General features: G+C 36.0%; 1 long non-coding RNA gene across 1 annotated transcript in view; it reads right to left on the bottom strand.

Moving 5' to 3' along the window:
- Positions 1–4,452: 4,452 nt before the first annotated feature.
- Positions 4,453–8,899, bottom strand: part of LOC128013974 (uncharacterized) — a 60,595-nt gene continuing 56,148 nt past the window's right edge. Inside the window, exon 3 of the long non-coding RNA XR_008183470.1 lies at positions 4,453–4,948. This is a non-coding gene — a long non-coding RNA (uncharacterized LOC128013974). The remainder of the gene's footprint in view (positions 4,949–8,899) is intronic.

Genomic DNA, 8,899 nt, shown 5'->3' with positions numbered 1-8,899 from the left:
TTTCTGACAGTTTCAGTGATTAAAATTTTTTTCTAAAAATACTTATTTGTGCTGCAAATAATAATTTTGGTCCCACTTTATATTAGGTGGCCTTAACTACTATGTACTTACATAAAAAAAATAAGTACAATGTACTTATTGTGTTCATATTGTATTTTAAAACACTTTTGCTGCTATTGAGGTGGGATAGGGGTAAGGTTAGGGAGAGGGTTGGAGGTATGGGTAAGTTTAAGGGTGGGTTAAGGTGTAAAGTATGGGTCAACAGTGTATTTATAAATGCAATTACAGAAATTAAATACAGATGTAATTACATGTAGTTTTTTTTTTTAACATAAGTACAATGTAAAAACATGTACACAATAAGTACATTGTACTAAATTATTATTTAAAATGTAAGTACATAGTAGTTAAGGCCACTTAATATAAAGTGGGTCCATAATTTCAAACTCATTTGATACTGACCTCTGACACCCTGTGATTGACATTAATCTGAATTTATATAATCTCATGGATGTAACAGTAAAACTGTTCAGCTCACAGATGACGACCAAGCTGTGATGCAAGCAGAAATATTTCACAAATGCTTATAGGTCAATAAATTTATAACAAAACACTTTTAATTACTTAAGGATTTGGTAACAAATTAAAATAATGTCTCATTTTTTAACATTGGTAAATGCATTGGTAGATACCTACAAAATACCTACCACAAAGTCTCTTGGTAGGAAATCCGAATCCCAACAGGAAGTCGGTTATTTAGAATTTTCTCTGCAAAATTGGTGTTGTTTTTGCCATTTTCTGGGGATGTACTTTAACAAACTCCTCCTGGAGATTTATTCAGATCACCACCAAACTTGGTCAGTTAAATCTAAAGGCCTTTGCGATGTTAAATTGCGAAGATCTTGAGGTTTCGTTAAAGGGCGTGTCCATGGCGACCTGACAGATTTCGATGTTTCGCCATGAAAAAGGAAGTTGCTGTAACTCAGACATACAATGTCCAATCTGCCCCAAACTTCACATGTTAGATAAGACTTCTGCCCTTAACAGAGCTACATGCCCATATTCAGTTATAGTCATAGCGCCACCTGCTGGCAACAGGAAGTGACATATTTTAGGCTGCGACAAACTACTCCTAGAAATCTTTTGACATTAATGTATTTTTTGTGGTCAGTCTAATCTTAAGGCCTGAGCAATGTTAAATTGTGGAGATCTTGAGTTTTTGTTAAAGGGCGTGTCCATGGCGCCATGACAAAATTTGACGTCTCGCCACAGCAAGAGAAGTTGTTGTAACTGAGGCATAAAATGTTCAATCTTCCCCAAACTTCACATGTTCGATAAGAGTCCTGCCCTGAACACATCTGAAGGCCAATATTCCATTATAATGATAGCGCCACCTGCTGGCAACAGGAAGATTGGCACATATATGGAATAAACATTGATATATTCTACTTATATTTATGAGTTTAAACGCATATTTCTCACCGTTCACCTATTTACTAAAGCCACTCGCTGCCGGTGAGCCCGGGTGCGAGGGCCCGTTCATCGCTGCTTGCAGCTTTAATTAGGGCTCAAGCCTGGAGGGCGAGAGCCCTATTGTTTTCCTTAGGATTATTTTTTTTTTCTTTTTTTTAGGGCTCAAGCCCAAAGGGCGAGAGGCCTATTGTTTTCCTTAGGATTATTTTTTATTATTATTATTATTATTATTATTTATTTTTTTTTTTTTTTCCAACGTCTCGGGGGCTTTTGGGGCCCTTAACATGCTTAAAAAGTCTTGAAAATTGGCACACAGATTGGAACCTGCGGCCATTAGGGCCGGGCAGAGACTGATACACGGGCGTGGCACAGGGGCTCTACAGCGCCCCCTGGAATATGGAGGGCCATATATCATACATTCTTGCTCGTAGACGTATGAAACTCGGTACACATATAAATCTCATCAATCCAAACAACTTTTGTATTGCATATCATAGGCTCCGCCCAACAGGAAGTTGGCTATTTAGGGTTTAGTATTCAAATTTTTCGTCAAAGTTGTGGGGGCTTTTGGGGTCCTTAACATACTCAAAAACTCTTGAAAATTTGCGCACACTTTGGAATCTGTGGCCTTTAGGAGCCTTCAGAGGCTGGGACCCGGGCGTGGCACAGGGGCTCTACGGCGCCCCCTGGAACACAGTCAGAAATGTTGATGTATAGCTCACACATACTTGCACATATTCATATGAAACTCAGTACACATATAGATCTCATCGTGCCGAACAACTTTCGTATTGCATGTCATAGGCTCCACCCAACAGGAAGTCAGCTATTTAGAGTTATGTAAAAAGCGCATGCTCTGGAATTTGAAATACTTGTCATAGGTTTTTTTCTCGATTGCCGCCAAACTTGGTCAACATGATCTCAAGACACTGGGGATGAAAAATTGCCAGGGGATTTTTGATATCTCGAACGGTTTGCTCGTGGCGAGGCGTTGAAATTATGGCGAGAAATGAGAAACAGGAAGTGTCTAATACCGTCCACATACATTTCCTGATTTTAATCAAACTTCATCAGATTATTCGTTGTATGATGTCGATCGCATATATGTGACTATTAGGAGTCAAAGTTATAGCGCCACCAACTGGCAGAAGGAAGTGTGTCATTTTCAAAATGATTTGAATTCAGCATCTTATTATTACTCGATTTGCTTCAAACTTCATCAGAATAATGTTAAAACACAGCCGATATAAATCTGCAAGGGGGATATTGATATCTAAAAAATTGTTGGCGTGGCAACATGTCAAACTGGAATACTTCTCAGGTGATTTTGAGGCAAATAACATACTTAGAATTTCACAAAACTCTGAACACACATCAGTATTTCTAATAGGAACTTAAATTGTGAATGGATTTTGGATAGCTTGAATGGTTTTGCCGTGGTGATTTTTTTAAATGACCTTACAAAGGGAATCATTATTGTATTTTTAAATTGCAGCTTCCAAACACGTCAAAGAATTTTTTCATACAGATGAAAAAGTCATTCTGAGGAAATATGCATAGTTTAACGACTTTACAACACTGTATGGATAACAGAAAATTAAAAAACTGTCAGACATCTCATCTCACTCTGTCCCTCTGTTTGAGTATATGTGCTTCAGACTTCCATTGTCTGAGAGAAATTGCGCCCCTACAGGTTCAATTCCCGAACTTTTACTTTCACTTTTAAATCGGTTAAAAATACAAATAAATACTTAGATTTAATTCACACTGACAAGCTAAACCAACATATCTGATTATTACCGGTTCAGGGCTCATGGATAAATTATTTCTGGCCAGAGATACGTGAGAAATAGGAGAGATGAATCACCGCTGTGATCACGAGCGTCTGGAGTAAAGAGCTCAGAAAAAACGAATTTATTCCTGTTTTAAAGCTTTTAAAAATAAATTATTACAGCGATATCACACAATCAACCAATTAGAACACACCAAGAGCTAAATTCAGATGTTTTTGAACTGTTTGTGTGAAAATGAAATATTTGTGGCTGCCTATCTGAAATCACGCCTCCGATCAGCGCGTACAGTGTCGAGCTCAAAACAAACGAATTTATTCTTGTTTAAGAGCTTTTTTAAATAAAATATTACCACAAATGCACACAATAAACCCATTGTAACACTACAAGAGCTAAATGCAGGTGTTTGTGACCTGTTTAAGTGTGCAAGACTATTTGAAAGCGCGACTGGCAGAATAACATATATCTCTTGAGCTGCAGGTTTCTGTCTTTCGTCGTACGAACGAACACATCACGGACAAGATTATTTCAAAATACATAATAGCTTGGCGAATATAAACGAAAACAGCCACGTGAACATAAACTGGATCTACTGGATTTGAATATTAAAGTGACCACATTTACCACTTGCTTCTGTCTTCAATTTTAATCTATATAAAAAAGGAAACTCATTCGACTTGGCTGCTTTTTTAATGTGTGCGTATTTATTTATTTACCTTTTTATACATTTTGTATAATTTCATAGTTTGTGTATTACAATTATAAAAACAAAAATAAATTTAGCCACTCACATAGAAATAGCTTAGGCCTTAACCTTTTTCTGTCAGTTTTAGGGATTTTTAAAAATCCTAAAAAAAACTTATTTGTGCTGCAAATAATAATTTCAAACTCATTTGATACTGACCTATGACATCCTGTGACATTATATTTATTTGAATTTACATAATCTCATAGATGTAACAGTAAATCTGTTCAGCTCACAGATCAATACTAAGCTGTAATGCAAGCAGAACTTTCACAAATGCTTATGAGTCATTTAAGGATTTGATAACACTGTAAAATAATGTCTAATTTGTTAACATTAGCAAATGCATTGATAACACTTTATAATAACTGCACTCATTTGTAAATAGTCAGTTCATGCTTCATAAAGCCTTGTCCCAATATTAATAGACAGTAGTAAGCAGTTTATAAATACAGCTATAAATAGCTTGTCCTTGGTTTATAAGCACATTTATTAAAAAGGAGAGTAAAGGGTCAGTTATCTTCCTATGAAAAATAAAAGATAAAAATAAACAAACAACAACACAGATTGATACAGAACTCAGAAATTTTATTGTGGATTTATGATAAAATCAGCCTGTAAATGAATTCATACTCCTCCTCATACTACTCCATACTCCTTTTTCAACATGATGCCAATATACTGAGATGTTAAATTGCGAATGGGTTTAGGATAGCTTAAATGGTGTTGCCATAGAGATTTATTAAAGTAACATAAAAAATACAATAGTTATTTTACTATATCTTTAAAATTTTTCATTCTAACTCTTCATAATTTTTTATATAAGTAGAAGTCCTCATTTGAAGGAAGCACAGTAAGTTTCATAGCTTTATCATTTTCAAGAGCCAGCATAAAATTAAAACTATCATAACTTATAAATCAAGCTTGCAATTCTTAGTACCTATAATGGCCACCAGAGGGAGCTATAGGATTACTTTTAAATAATTATTGGAGAAACGAGTATGATTTAAATAATTTATAGAAATCTTTCAAATAAAATAATATGTATTTTAGGAATTTTACTGATAAAATGACCCTCACTTAATTAGAATAACAAGCTGAAGTATTGTGAACTGTATATTAAGAATAATTCTTAATAGGCTTTATGGACAGATACGTTTTAAGTGACTCTTGAAGGTTCAGCACCACATCCTCTTTTACCACTGTTTAAAGAATGAATCTTACAGAACAGGTGTGAATGAATTTTGGATAGCTTGAATGGTTTTGTCGTGGTGATTTTTTGAAATAATAGTAAAAAAGGAACCAGTAAAAAAAAGTGCAGCTTCTAAACACTTCAAAAAAATGTACACATAGAAGACAAGTCATTCTGAGGAAATATGCATAGTTTCATGACTATACAACATTATATGGATGACAGAAAATTAAAAAACATACATCTGATGTCACTCTGTCCCTCTGTCACTGTGTGTGTGTGTTTGTGTGTGTTTTAAGTGAATTAGGTGTGAAACTATCAGTGAGCATTTAGTCTCCAGCGCCAACATTTTACAGAACTGCCACTTTCCTGGAGTCTCAGAATTACAATGTGTCAGGTTCTGAGAGATCTAAGATTCCAAAAAATTATTTAATTAGAATACCATGAAGTATTGTGAAATACTATATATTAAGACTTTATATATAGGCTTAATGAACAGATTAGAGTGACTCGTGAAGGACCAGCACCACCTCCTCTTGTCTGATGGTTTGAGGAATATATCTTCCAGAATCTGGGATTAAGATTTAGGAGCTCATTTTTATTCCACCTCCTTTCCTGAAAGTCTGTCTTGCAGAATTGACTAAAAATTAATCTTCACATTAATTCCTAATTCTTTTGCAATTCTTTTGTCAGTTCTTCTTGACCTGTTTTTCTCTTCCAGCTTTCCTGGACTATTGTATAGCACTCATAAATGATTAAATAAAAAATAATGGTAGTTATTAAGATTGATATGGTTTGGAATTGGTAAAATGTGCTTGGGAAAAAATCACAATAAAACAATGTTTTAATGTTTAAGTTTGGAATATTAACTGACATGAATGAATGCTATATAAATATTGTTCATGTTAACATAATGTTTATAAATGAAATCTTATTGTAAAGTGTTACTAAAGTTATATATATATATATATATATATATTGTTCTGTGAATGTGATTTTAAAGTCTAGATGATTCGGATTAACCCTTTAACTGCCATATCAAGTTCAAGTTCAAGTTCAAGTTCAATTTATTTGTATAGCGCATTTACAACAGCCTCCTGGCTGACCAAAATGCTTTAACATAAGAGCAAGAATATTACACATACATAAAAATAGACCAGACAAAAAATTTAAAACCACCCATTTCAAAATGTAGCATAACACAGTAGTCAGTACACTAAGGAAAATAAAAAAGTTTTTAGCAAAGATTTAAAAATAGACAAGGAAGGGGCCAGTCTGATCTCTAAAGGCAGGGTATTCCAGAGTCGTGGCCCAGCCACTGCAAATGCACGCTCCCCTCTACGCTCCCCTCTATCCTTTAAAACCTCACTGCCAGAGGGATATTGTGAATGCATGTGCCCGCTGGGCACAGTTTACCTGATGCCACCGGGGTGGTGATGGCATTGGTGGCTTGAGCCCGCCATCGCTGCTTGCAGCTATATTTAGGGCTCAAGCCTGTAGGGCGAGAGCCCTATTGTTTTCCTTAGGATTATTTGTTATTAGGACTCAAGCCTGGAGGGCGAGAGCCCTATTGTTTTCCTTAGGATTATTTTTTATTATTATTATTATTTTTTTCCAACGTTACGGGGGCTTTTGGGGTCCTTAACATGCTCGAAAACTCTTGAAAATTGGCACACACCTTGGAACCTGCGGCCATTAGGGCTGGGCAGAGACAGATATACGGGCGTGGCACAGGGGCTCTACAGCGCCCCCTGGAATACTGAGGGCCATATATCATACATACTTGCACGTAGACACACGAAACTCGGTACACATGTAGATCTCATCAAACCAAACAACTTTCGTACTGCATGTCATAGGCTCCGCCCAACAGGAAGTTGGTTATTTAGGGTTTAGTATTCATATTTTTCGTCAAAGTTGTGGGGGCTTTTGGGGTCCTTAACATACTCAAAAACTCTTGAAAATTTGCGCACACTTTGGAATCTGTGGCCTTTAGGAGCCTGCAGAGGCTGGGACCCGGGCGTGGCACAAGGGCTCTACGGCGCCCCCTGGATCACAGTCAGAAATGTTGATGTATAGCTCACACATACTCACACATATGCATATGAAACTCAGTACACATATAGATCTCATCGTGCCGAACAACTTTCGTATTGCATGTCATAGGCTCCGCCCAACAGGAAGTCAGCTATTTAGAGTTATGTAAAAAGCGCATGCTCTGGAATTTGAAATACTTGTCATAGGTTTTTTTGCAGATTGCCACCAAATTCGGTCAACATGATCTCAAGACATTGGGGATGAAAAATTGCCAGGGGATTTTTGATATCTCTAACGGTTTGCTCGTGGCGAGGTGTTGAAATTATGGCGAGAAATGAGAAACAGGAAGTGTCTAATACCATCCACATACATTTCCTGATTTTAATCAAACTTCATCAGATTATTCTTTGTATGATGTCGATCGCATATATGTGACTATTAGGAGTCAAAGTTATAGCGCCACCAACTGGCAGCAGGAAGTGTGTCATTTTCAAAATGCTTTGAATTCAGCATCTTATTATTACTCAATTTGCTTCAAACTTCATCAGAATAATGTTAAAACACAGCCTATATAAATCTGCTGGGGGGATATTGATATCTAAAAATATTGTTGCCGTGGCAACATGTTAAACTGGAATACTTCTCAGGTGATTTTGAGGCATATAACATGCTTAGAATTTCATCAAACTCAGAACACATATCAGTATTTATGATAACTAGACACTGGCAAAAGTTCATAAGAGGGCGTGGAAGAGGCACTCTATAGCGCCACCTTTTGTCAAAAGTGGGGGGGTTAGTTTTAGCTACAGACACCAAACTCGGTACAAAAATTGTTCTCATCAAGACGGACAACTTTCTAATTCACAGTCATCAGCTACGATCAACAGGAAGTCAGCTATTTTGATTTGAATGTGGATTTTTTTTTTACATTTAGCTGTGAATTAATGCATACTGCTCAGAGGAGAGTAACACTATACACACCAAATTTTGTCTACATGATGCCAAAACATTTTAAACAACTTAAATTGACAATAGATTTTGGATAGCTTGAACGGTTTTGTCTCTGTGATTTTTTTTAAATGACAATAAAGATGGAATTATTAATTTTCCTGCATTTTTTAATTCCAAACACTTCAAAACCTTTTTTCATACAGACAAAAAGTCATTCTGAGTAAATATGGATAGTTTCACGACTTTACAACACTGTATGGGTAACAGAAAATTAAAAAACTGTCAGACATCTCATCTCACTTCTGTCCCTCTGTTTGAGTGTATGTGCTTAGACTTCCATTGTCTGAGAGAAATTGCGCCCCTACAGGTGCAATTAACGGAGTTTTAGTTTCTCTTTTAAATCGGTTAAAATACAAATAAATACTTAGATTTAATTCACACTGACAAGCTAAACCAACATATATGATTATTACCGGGTCAGGGCTCATTAATAATTGATGTGTGGTCAGTGATACGTGAGAAACAGGAGAGATTAATCACCGCTCTGAGCAGGAGCGTGTGGAATGACGAGCTCAAAAAAAACGAGTTTATTCTTGTTTCATAGCTATTAAGAATAAAGTATTGCAGCGATATCACACAATTCACAAATTAGAACACACCAAGAGCTAAATTAAGATGTTTTTGAACTGTTTGTGTGAAAATTAAATATTT

Source organism: Carassius gibelio, chromosome B25 (assembly GCF_023724105.1).
Source record: "Carassius gibelio isolate Cgi1373 ecotype wild population from Czech Republic chromosome B25, carGib1.2-hapl.c, whole genome shotgun sequence".
NCBI classification, from domain to species: Eukaryota; Metazoa; Chordata; class Actinopteri; order Cypriniformes; family Cyprinidae; genus Carassius; species Carassius gibelio.
This window is presented reverse-complemented; position numbering and strand designations above follow the sequence as displayed.